The 12,079-nt window shown below is 30.9% G+C and overlaps 1 protein-coding gene across 1 annotated transcript in view; it reads left to right on the plus strand.

Moving 5' to 3' along the window:
• The window catches only part of LOC115878702 (gamma-aminobutyric acid receptor subunit alpha-2), a 140,491-nt gene that overhangs the window by 117,994 nt on the left and 10,418 nt on the right, over nt 1-12,079 (plus strand). The window lies entirely within an intron of this gene.

The raw sequence follows: 12,079 nt of genomic DNA on the forward strand, positions 1-12,079 counted from the left end.
TTCGGTGGCTGGATTCGGTTGCAGCCAGTGGTTCGTGGAACATGATTTGTTTGCGATGTCGGAACGTAAAGATATTGATCTGCCGCGACGTTGCCGAATTCGCCGGTTGGAATGATTGCTCTTGGCGGTATGGTTACGTTGTGGTGGTGGGATGTGTCGTTTGATTGGCAGGAGGACGGTTGTTTTGGACTGGATGGGGCCGACTATTCAATCGCCGCGGAACCATAGGGCGAGCGGTTGGTGGGTTTGGATGGGATGGTCTGGATACGTATAAAGAGATGCCAAGATCTGCTGGGTAAAGAACTGGTGGAAGTATGACAAATCGGTTGCCAGGCCAAGGCGGTATGATGAGTCGTGGATATTTTGGATATGCGGTGCAGATGGAACGTTAACGATGGATGGTTATGATGGATGAATGGTGGTAAATCGTTGCGTGATAGAAACATGGCGGGTTTGATGACTTAGCGTGAACAGTGAATGGGATTAGGTGGGTTGGTTCGATAACGGAACTTGATCATCGTTCGAATGGATGTTGAGATGGAATTCGGGACGTTTTGGAACATGGATATTTCGGTTGATGGTTCGATGACGGATTGACGGATGAGTCCAGATAGAAACGGTTTTAGGCGAATGAGTAAGGTCTGCAGATTCGAATGGTAAATATATGGCCATATCTATGGTACTTTATTTTCGGATGAAAGGTTGAATGATGGTATGATAAATTAAGATTGATTGACGTATTCAATTGTTTCCAGTCACTTCCTATTTCACCAAAAATAACTTTTATATTAAAAAATAAAAAAAAAAAAAAAAAAAAAAAAAAAAAAAAAAAAACATGTTTATTTTATTTGTTTCAGTTTCCGAATACAGTCTGTTTGTGTGACCTATTTTTCGGCAAAAATAAAAACAAAAAAACAATAATAATAATCTTTGATTTACAGATTTTCATGATCATATTAAAATTTGGCTATGCCATTTTAATGGGGTAGAATCGGTGAAACTTATAGGTTAGAATGATTCAATATCTTGATCCTCAAATTGGAGCTAGCAGAACCATCAAACAAGAAGAATGTGACTAAATGACACCCTCAATTATTTTTAATATTCCGTTGCCAAAACCAGGCGAATCAGACCGGTAAACTACGTTAAAGAGCGGTTCCTGAAAACATCAATGGGTTTTGATACGGAATGGTTTTGATAAAATGCACAAATCAAATGTTGACGTTTTCGAAATTCCAATGCTTCTGCATTTTAATGAACCTATTCTCTGCTTTTAAGTTTGCTTTTTCTTTTCGATTGAGTTTTATTGAAAAGTGCTTTGTCAATAAACTGTAAACTCGTTAGACAGCTCAAGTGAAGAATTGCAGGTCCAATATTAAAACAGATAGCTAATAAATGATCAATCAATATTTATATTTTTATAGTTTACAAAACATTCTAAAATTACTGGATTTATCTTGTTTTCATCATTTCTTCGATATTCTAAAAGGAAAAATTTTTCATGATAAGTTTAAATGGTCTTAAAAAGTCATTCTATTTAGTTAATGAAATTTATATACCTTTACTGCCTACCTCCATTGCTTTTGAATGTAAATACAAAATATTATAACAAATTTTAGAAATTAAATGAGAATTTCACTCGAACTTCCAATATTTGCTTGATTTCTCTCACATAAATGACATTCATTGACAAACAAAACCAGAAAAACCAGCCTTCTCGCGCTGGTTAGTTTGGTTATAACCGAATTTTTCAGGAACCGTGTTCCGTAATAAGAAAACTTTCAGGAAACCGATAGAAATGGAATATAAAACCATAACCAAGGTAAGCAACGGAGTACACACTTTATTCGGTTGAAAATGACACTCTGACAACTGTCAGTTTTTATATAATACTCAGATGCATTGCAGCTTAAAATAATATTTAAATTATATTAGTAATAATATGCAGCGTTTGAAATACCCTCCAGTACAAAAGAATTTATACTGGCATGAAGTTTAATTTTTGTATGGTAAAAAGAAGTTCGAAAAAATACATAAAACCATGCAAGCAAAAATTGACGTCAGCTAAGGTTAGGTATTTGTTGATATTCGATGGCCAAACAATCGAAATTTGATGGCGAGGATAGACAATGGCGCCCATCTGACCGTCCAACTAAAATTCGATGCGCCCTCGTTGAACCGCAATCTCCTTAGTCCATATCTCTGTGTACGACGCTATAATTCAAACTATAACCAAGAATTTCAATGTGAAAACAAATAAATTAGATGATATTTTTGGCACCTACAGTATGATTGTGGTATGATGATTATTTAATATTCTTCGTTAGAACTTCTTCCTTTAAGCTTCATTGAGAACCTCGCAATTAGTAGAATAAATTAGTGGTTTCAATTAGCGTAGAAGTTTATTCCTCTAATTTAAATGTAAACATTCAGAACGTCAAAATTAGTGATAAGAATTATCAATTAGTGGAAACAGTTAACAAAATTGTTACTTTTTCACTTATTATACTTATTATTATTATACAAAATTTGCAAGAAATGTTATTTTCGCCTTTGATTATATCATCCGTCAAATGAAGTTTATTGTTTTATAAGCTAAATATTAGACTTTCTCTATAGATACAACTCATTACCGCAGGCTATTGCTAGGATACTCTATTAAATTTCTAAGCTAGCTAAATTCTAGCTAAATTTCATTGTGTTTATTTAGACATTGTGAATGATCGTAAACTAAAAAGAGTATAATTGATACTACTAATTTATTCCACTAATTGCGAGGTTATGAATGAAGCTTTATGCATCTTTATTGGCCATTACAAATACAAACAAAAATTTAATCGAGTTTGCTGTCCTACATTGCAGCATTTTTTCTGAATCTATACAGCGCATTAATATTGCAAAACCTGGTCTTAATACCTAATTGTTCTGTAGCGGTAGCAGGAAAATTGATGTTTACGCTTTTTCCATTAGTTGTGCTTTATTATTTATTTCCAACGCATTTATTTACTAACTGAAAATATAGTAATTGTCCTTAATATTATCTTTATAACATCTCATATTATTACATTTTTGGCAGTAGGTTTATTTCGCTTTCATATATCTGACAAAACGATATTTTAATATAACCATTAGATCATTTATGCAAAGTAAAGTAATGTATATATTGTAATTTCAGTAAATATTATAGTCCAACGTCAATTTAAAAATAAATTGCGTGTTTTTTACAAACAAGATGTTTAGATATTTTTCCAAAGAAACAGAAAACAGAAACAAAGCAAACATAGTAGTTGAAAAACTCAAATCGATATATTTTCGACAAAGGATTCCATATAAAAACTACAAAAAATCTGCATATTCGCAAATTCTGTTAAAATCTGCATTAATAAAGTAAAAACGCATCAAAAATTATCTATCAGTGCCGTCCATAAATGTAAACAGAGTTTGGCAAATTTGTTCTAGTCCAGAGCAAATATGTATATTTAATCGTTAATCTGTAATTGGCCAATGAACATATAATATCAACACAAATTTTGTATATCTGGTATATTGTATGGGTAAAAATAGTAGAATTCAAAAGATAAATGTAGTTTGCAATTTTCTACATGGAAATTTACTGTAGAAACTTGTTTAAATTAAAATAATGCATACTTGGGAATAAAATCAACTGTCTATCCTTCATTGCCTTATCCTTGCCATTGTCTATCCTCGCCATCAAATTTCGGTTGTTTGGCGATCGACTATCAACAAATAGCTAACCATAGCTGACGTTAATTTTGGCTTTTATGATTTTATGTGTTTCTTCGAACTTTTGTGTGCTTTACAAAAATATAACTTGAATTCTAGAATAAATTATTTTGTACTGGGGGGTATTTCAAGGGCTGCAAATAATTAATAATGTAATTTAAATACTATTTAACTCTCGAGCAGGTGCGTACTTTAAAATCACACGACCAGGCGCGTATATTTTTTAAGTATTCTGTAATTTAAAGTATTTTATTGTAAAATAATTAGCATGCTAAACAATAACAAGCAACATTTTTAATACATATTTGCATTATGAACACATAAAAAAACTTAAAAGTATTTCGGGTAAAAGCGAGTCGGACTCGTGCACGAAGTGTTTCGTACCATTCATTATCTATACAACATTAGACACTATATTATTATAAACTTTTTTTCCGATTTAGTTGAAATTTTGAATGCGCGTATAAGTAATTTAAAAAAAATGAAGAGACACATTACTAAAAATTGTATTAATAAATAATAGATATGTAAAAATTAAAAAGAACGATTAAAAAAAAGTCGCCTTGACTAGGATTCGAACCTGCCTTACTACGGCTCCAACATCATAGCAGCGTAAAGTTCTAACGCTTTAACCACGCGGCCACCGAGGACTTCTATGTAAAAAAAGAGAAAGATTCTATGTAAAATTTTTACTTAAAAGATAATGTTTAGGGAAAGTACTTTTTTATTTATAAACATTTATTTAATTCTGTTTTTAGTATTCGTTCTTATAGCGGCAACATATATAGATTATCTGTAAAAATTTCAACTGTCTAGCTATAACGGTTCATAAGATAGACCTTTGTGACAGACGACCGGACGGACGGACAACGAAGTCTTAGTAATAGGATTCCCGTTTTTACCCTTTGGGTACGGAACCCTAAAAAGGAACCGAACGAAAATTACGTTATACACACTTGACACGAGTAAGAACTTAATGATTTTTTGGTAACCGTGGATTTTAAATCTAATGGCATATTTTTCCGAATATAGCAATATAATCTTTGCTCGGTTTTGGTTTCACCGGTATACATATACAATCATATTTAACAGCAGTTAAATATATTCAAAAATAGGTGCCTAAAAGGATCTGAAAATTAAGATTTTAAAACTATTGTGGTGGAACAGTTGTATTTTTTATATTAAAATTTCTGACACATTTAATTAAAAAGCATAATTTGACAAAAATCTAAGATTATTTTCCCAATTTATTATGGATATATTAATTAATAACAATCACAGATAACATTCAAATATAGGATTTATTTTAAATTTATATTATTAATAAATGAACATTGGAGTATTATCATATTTCGATACAAATTATAATGAAACAATAAAATTAGCGCTATAATTTATTGATAATGTTTAATATAATATTATACTCCACCCTAAAACATGTAGTAAAATATTACGGAATGATAAATTTCAATGAACGGATTTAATTGTTATAGAAATGTGTTACTAATTAGTATTTAGCCTGAAGCTGGTAATATCGAGGACGCAAAACTGTTTGCTTTGTACAAATATTGTACCAAATATATTTAAATGTTATTAAATATTGTTAAGTAAATATTACAAAAAATATATATTTCTTGTTTAGCTTTGATGTTATTTTATTTCGAAAGTTTTGATGTAATTTCGAAATAAAATAACACAATATGATTCCAAACAATTATAATTTCTTATAAAAACTTTAGTATGTTTCATCGTATCCTGACTGGTGTATGCTGTTCGGTTTATAGGGTGGTATTTAGATTTAGTAATGCATGAAATATTATTTTTATACTATAAAGTTAACAAAACCTATTTCAGAGTTTCTGGCCAGAATTGCACATTACTAACATCTAAAGATGCCTGAGCAAACATTTATTTATATTAGATTGAATTAAAAAGAAAATATTTTCCGTTTGCAGACTATCGTCTCTTTCATTATAATTATTGCAAAGTTAAAATCTACTTTGTATGTTGTGTCCCATGAATGCTGACAAATCTTAGATTTTAAATATATTTTAGCTCGACTTTATTTTCTTTTTTATTATGTTTTTAGAGGTCAAGATGTTTTACCGATATAAAATTGCTTACACTTTCGTGGTATTTTTAAAAAACATTTTCTGTTTCTTGTTCTGTATTAATTGATTTCTGTGAATTAAAATGGTCCTAAGTGTATCTTGCGTTTTGAAGGATGTTCGTATGTTAATACTGTTCTCCTATGATTAGTTTTCCTAAATGTCCTCGTATGTATGAAATTTAAGTTTTATATACTGAAAAATGTTATACTGTTTTTGCTACATAACTGCGAAAAAAAAAAAAATTTATAACTAAAGAGGCTATCAAAAAATGCTGGATATTATTTTCAAGTTTGTAGAACGACCGCTAAATGGCGCAATTATTATAAAAAATAAGAAACTGGAGTTTTTATACAATTTGCCCATATAAGGGATACTATAAATAATAGCTTTATAATCTTCAGTAAATTTTGAATATTTTTTGCTAAAACTATTTTCCCCTCTCTACCAGAATAAAGTGGTGGGGAAAGGTTATATCTATTTTGATTTAAATATTAATAACTCCGGAGTCCAATTAACGAGGGCTCGCTTAAAAGAGCGTTTCTTACCCTATATTATACCATAGAAACAATAATAATAACCTTTAAACGTAGGCGCTGGGGGCGCTGTCTTATAACTTAACAAGGATTGCGTGTTTTCTCAAAAAGAATAAATGTGATAGTATATGTAAGTTTAGCTGAGAGTAAAGAGTAATGAAAGTTTAAAAAGTCAGTAAAAACCCCATTAAAAAAACAAATACAATTCTAAAATCGACAATATACCAGATGTATTAATATCTAATAATTAAGGTACCAATGACAGTGAACAAGAAACGACGCCTCAGTGAAGTCATGGTATGTTTTGGAAAAAAAATGCTTTTTACGTAACAGTATAAACGTCAAAGTGTCAACATTTTGATAGATTCGTACAGTATTATATATGTTGATTGCTTTTTCAAAAGGCCTCTATGAAGAAACAGTTAATGGGGCAACTGTTGCAAGGCTATATCGACGACATTACTACCAGTTTTTTACCACATTAAAATCTAACATTTGTTTAAACAAATGCAAATATTGCAAAAATTATTAATTTTAGGTATATATATATTGTTAACTGGACTGTTACTTATTGGGGGACAGAATGGCAACACTGCCTTCCAAATGTGTACAATTTCAAATGAGTACTAAGCTAAGCTGTCAACTCGTCCCGTCGCGTCGTCTCTCGACGAGCGGGCCGAGGTTGCCTATTGGTTGCCCATTTCAACCTAAAGCTCTTGCCGCGAGTAATAAACAAATTAACAACCTGTATAACACTATATATAAAAAAGTTATAGAAATTTATGCAGAAATAAAAATAAAATAAAAAAATAGAGTATTGCATTTAAAAATACAAATGTTATATCCGCAACAGTTTTTTGAAGCACCCTATATACTTTATGATAATTTTAAAATGTGTATCTTAACCGCCCCTATAATTTCTCTATTTAACATTTTCTTGCAAACTCGAAACAAATGAGATAATGGACTTTACTCTATCGTTCACTCACCCTGTACTTGAATTCATGCTTGTATAAGCGAAGAACTAGTTACGCCACTAGATCTGTACACTTTTTTTTTCCTAGGCATTGATCACCATCCTCCTATCATTTTCCTAGGCCATGGATTATTAGGCATATACAACTCGTTATTGTTACCGATGCAGTTACAGGGATCTATCTTAATATCCTCAAGGGGTTCACTCTTACAAGGACAATTCAAAATTTAAAAATCTACATTGACATAAACATTTCATGATGAGCGACAAAAAAGATCAAATAACTAAAAACAAAAAAATAGAAAAAACAAAAAACAACAAGAAAAATAGGTAATTATTTACATCACAGTATCACAGTTCAATTAGAGTATCACAGGTGAGTATGACAGTTGGTGGTATATATTAATATCTTTCATAAATTTCAAAATTTTTTAATTTTTTCCTCCTCAGTTAAATTTGTTCACGAATTTGACCACGTATATAAAATCTATTTCTTTCTGCTGTATATTGAGGACATTCACATATAATGTGAATTACTTTCAACTCAACATCACAGACTATGCACATTGGAGGTATCTCTATTAAGCAGATATGCATGAGTCACCGCAGTATGCCCAATGCCCAATACGAAGACGATGCACTCTGGATTCATCAGCTCGTCCTAATGCAAGACATAAGGATGGGGTTGACGGATCTTGTTTTATTGCGCAAAAGCTTTGAAGGTTTACCTGCCCACTCATCCTGCCATTCCCTTTCTGTTCTTTATGCAGTAATACTTTAAGACCATATTCACTAATATAAAGAAAATCAATGGTATCTCTTCCAGCAGCTTGCTGAGCAGCTTCATCTGCGATTGTGTTGCCAAGTATATCAGTGTGGCTTGAGACCCATACAAACGTGAGTTTGTTTCCCTTTTCACTGCATTTTCGAATAAGCGTTTGAATTTTTTGTTTCAGAGGATCATGGACAAATATGTCATTAATTATTTTAGACACGATCTCTAAAGAGTCAGAAACAATTAAAACTCTAGATTGATTATATTCCTCGATGAAATAGTATAAGGCTTTCCAGATCGCAAAATGTTCTGTAAAGAAAGCTGATGCTTCATGTCTCAAAGCCCATTGGAAAGCTGACCCGTTGGTAATACGGGTCAGCCAACGCCATTACATTTGTACTTGACTCACTCTGTACTTGATCTCATAATGTATAACTTCTTTTAAAATACCTTTTTCATATTTTGTTCGAATCTCTATAATATCCATATAATAAATTTAATCTCTATCTGAGATATGCAACAACGGGCTATCGATTTTACACAATGCTTCCAAACGGGTCCAGTTCTCATTTGGCACAGCTACATCGGCTCTTCCATTGTTTATTTCCATGGCGCAATAACGGGCACGTAATTATTTTACCTATTGGCATATTAAAAAGCCCATGAACGTAATGTACGATTATGGCTTATTAATTTAAACGAGCGGCGTAAACCGCTTAACTTAAATTAATGGTTCCATTTTATAGCTGAACTGTGTGTAAGAGCGCCATACATTACTGCCAAGGATATTACTTCACTTGTATTAGACGCGTTAAAAGAATATTTATGTTTCAAAACGCATTAAGGGTCTTTTGTTGTGGTTTCGTGGTTTTAACAGGGTTGGTACATTACAAAATTTGCTTCCATATGATATATTTGTTTTTTTGATCGAATATACTTGATTTTTAATTATTTTTTTTATCATTTTTAACCCTTGGTTAGGTTATTCTGTATTCTGAGTAACAGTAAAAAAATTAAATGTGTTATAATAAAGGAATCTAACGAAACATTTTTAGTATTCAAAATAAAAAATTATATAAGTTTGCTAACTCACGAAAACTATAGGCTTGGTTCATTCTCCGCCGCGCCGGTCGGTGCTGCATCGGAGAATATCGTAAAAAACTAGCATATACAAATACACGGGTTTAAATGGCGAGTATACGAAAAATGTATTATATTATTATTCTAAAACTGTTACGAAGTATAATTTGTGAAAATTCTAAAAATAAAAATAAAAAAGCAAATATGTTGATATCTTGAGAAGGTCTAACTTGTATTATAATCTATTATTCCATTTAAAAATATTTTTAGATGAGTTCAACTACGGTAGCGAGCATAGTTTTAATCACCGGTTTTGCTAGTGGGGCATAATCGGGGCTATTTTGGCTATAACGAAATTTTTTTATGGTCCATAATTATAATTTTAGAAGATGTTCATAAAACATTTATCACTAGTTGATTAAAAAAAGTATACCATTATCTATTTAATTTTTTGATTTTGTAACGAGCACTTTGTTTACTCACTTGATTCGTCGCACTACTTAAATCCATTTTTGCTATTGATCAAATCGGTGATCAGAAACTATGAAGCTATAAAATATTGTTTCGGGACAGTTGAATATCCGAGAAAGTTGAGTTATTGAATATTATTGCATCTAACAATGGCTGAATTACGCATTGCCATTTTTTCGGCAGTTTTATTAACATTTGCAATTGTCACAAAACAACAGGACGCCTAATTCGAATTATTTTTGACTTATTTTTTACTACCCGTAACAGCGTTACATCACACAAACCTCGTACCTCAGTGTTTTATATTCTCAATAACTGAACTAACAAAAAACTAAAATACTTAAATATTATGACGAAAGCACGATTTCAATATTATTTTAATGCAATCAACATGATAGTTTGTATATTGATAGTTTCTGATTTTTGCCGCTGAAGCGCTCCGGTCGGAATTTGTTGAAATCAACTGAAATGCACCAAGTCTATACATGCAATACCAAACATATTGTAACGTGCCAAAATTTCACTAAACTATTTTATTTCTTTTCTTTAATAATTTAACGCTAATTGATATTATTATTAGTCTGAAATATCGATCAGTTCAATTCAAAAATAACGATATTTAAAAAAAAAAAAAAAAATAAATAAAAGTAATTATTCCATCCTTATTTTTAACTAAACATATTTCACACTTAAGAGTCCATTTCACTAGTCCGAAAAAGTAGCAAAATAAGCGTTCGGCATTTAACGTTTTATGTCAAACTGGCTAGGTATTTTTACACAAACGAAGAAGAAAATTAAAGATAAAGGATTATACTAAATCTGTCGTGTGGCACATTTTTAGATAACTTCATCTATTTTTAAGATTTTGATGGTCAAACATCAACAAAATAAACCTTTATGTTTGGACTAAATTTTCTCGAAAATAAAAATATATTAAAATTCTGTTACAGGAGGGATATAGATTGAAGTTTTGTTGATTACAGTGATATATAATTTAAATGGTTTTGTAACAAATTGCTCGCTGTTTTATGGCAAATGCTGAAGCTCTGCAAGCCCTAATCTAAGGAATTTAAAAATTATATTTTTTTCGCTGAAAGCACGTGCGTTTGAAATTATGGGTGTGGCTTAACACGACAGGATCGGGCTAAGGTTTAGGCAGATTTCTGAAATCTAATACATATAAAAATTGTCTTGTCACAGTTTTAGATACCGTACTCCTCCATAACGGCTTAAACTGGCGATGAAATTTTTATATGTATATTCAGTAGGTCTGAGAATAGGTTGTTATCTATATTTTATACCCTAAGTGACAAGGGAGGGCCACCCCATTTTTTAAATTTTTGACAAAATTTTTAATTTTTGTTTTTTTTTACGATGTGGCATTAAAATACATACAAGGCCAAATTTTCACTTTCAAATAGGTTTTCTTTAAATTTTTGTTACGTAATTTTCTCCGTAACGGCTTGACCGATTTTGATGAAATTTTATATGTATATTCAGTAGGTCTGAAAAAAGGTTACAGTATCTATTTTTATACCCTTTAGTGGCAAGGGGGGGCCCAATCTCAATTTTTTTATTTTTGGACAAAATATTTAATTTTAGTTTTTAAAGATGATGGCATTAAAAATACATTTAACACTAAATTTCACTTTCAAATAGGTTTTTTTAATTTTTTTTTTACGTACTACTCCGTAACGGCTTGACTGATTTTGATGAAATTTTATATGTATATTCAGTAGGTCTGGAAATTATTTTTGTATCTATTTTTTATACCCATATATGTAGGGGGCCTAATTTAATTTTTTTATTTTTTGATAAATATTTAATTTTTTGTTTTTTACGATGTGGCATTAAAAATACATTTAACACTAAATTTTCACTTTCAAATAGGTTTTTTTTAATTTTTGTTACGTACTTCTCCGTAACGGCTTAACCGATTTTGATGAAATTTTATATGTATATTCAGTAGGTCTGAAAATAGGAAGTTGTTATCTATTTTTATACCCTTAATTGACAAGGGGGGCCCAATCTACCTTCTTTTTTATTTTTGGACAAAATATTTAATTTTAGTTTTTTTACGATGGGCATTAAAAAATACATTTAACACTAAATTTTCACATTCAAATAGGGTTGTTTTTTTTTAAATTTTTTGTTACCATACTTCTCCCGAATATCCGAACGGCTTGACTGATTTTGATGAAATTTTAATATGTGTATATTCAGTAGGTCTGAGAATAGGTTGTTATCTATTTTTATACCCTTAAGTGACAAAGGGGGGCCCACCCCAATTCTTTTTATTTTTTGGGTAAAATATTTAATTTTTGTTTTTACGATGTGGCATTAAAAAAAAATACATTTAAAGCAATACGTAACTGAACGAAGTACTGGT

This window comes from Sitophilus oryzae, unplaced genomic scaffold (assembly GCF_002938485.1).
Source record: "Sitophilus oryzae breed Bouriz unplaced genomic scaffold, Soryzae_2.0 scaffold_1063_pilon_pilon, whole genome shotgun sequence".
Classification (NCBI taxonomy): Eukaryota; Metazoa; Arthropoda; class Insecta; order Coleoptera; family Curculionidae; genus Sitophilus; species Sitophilus oryzae.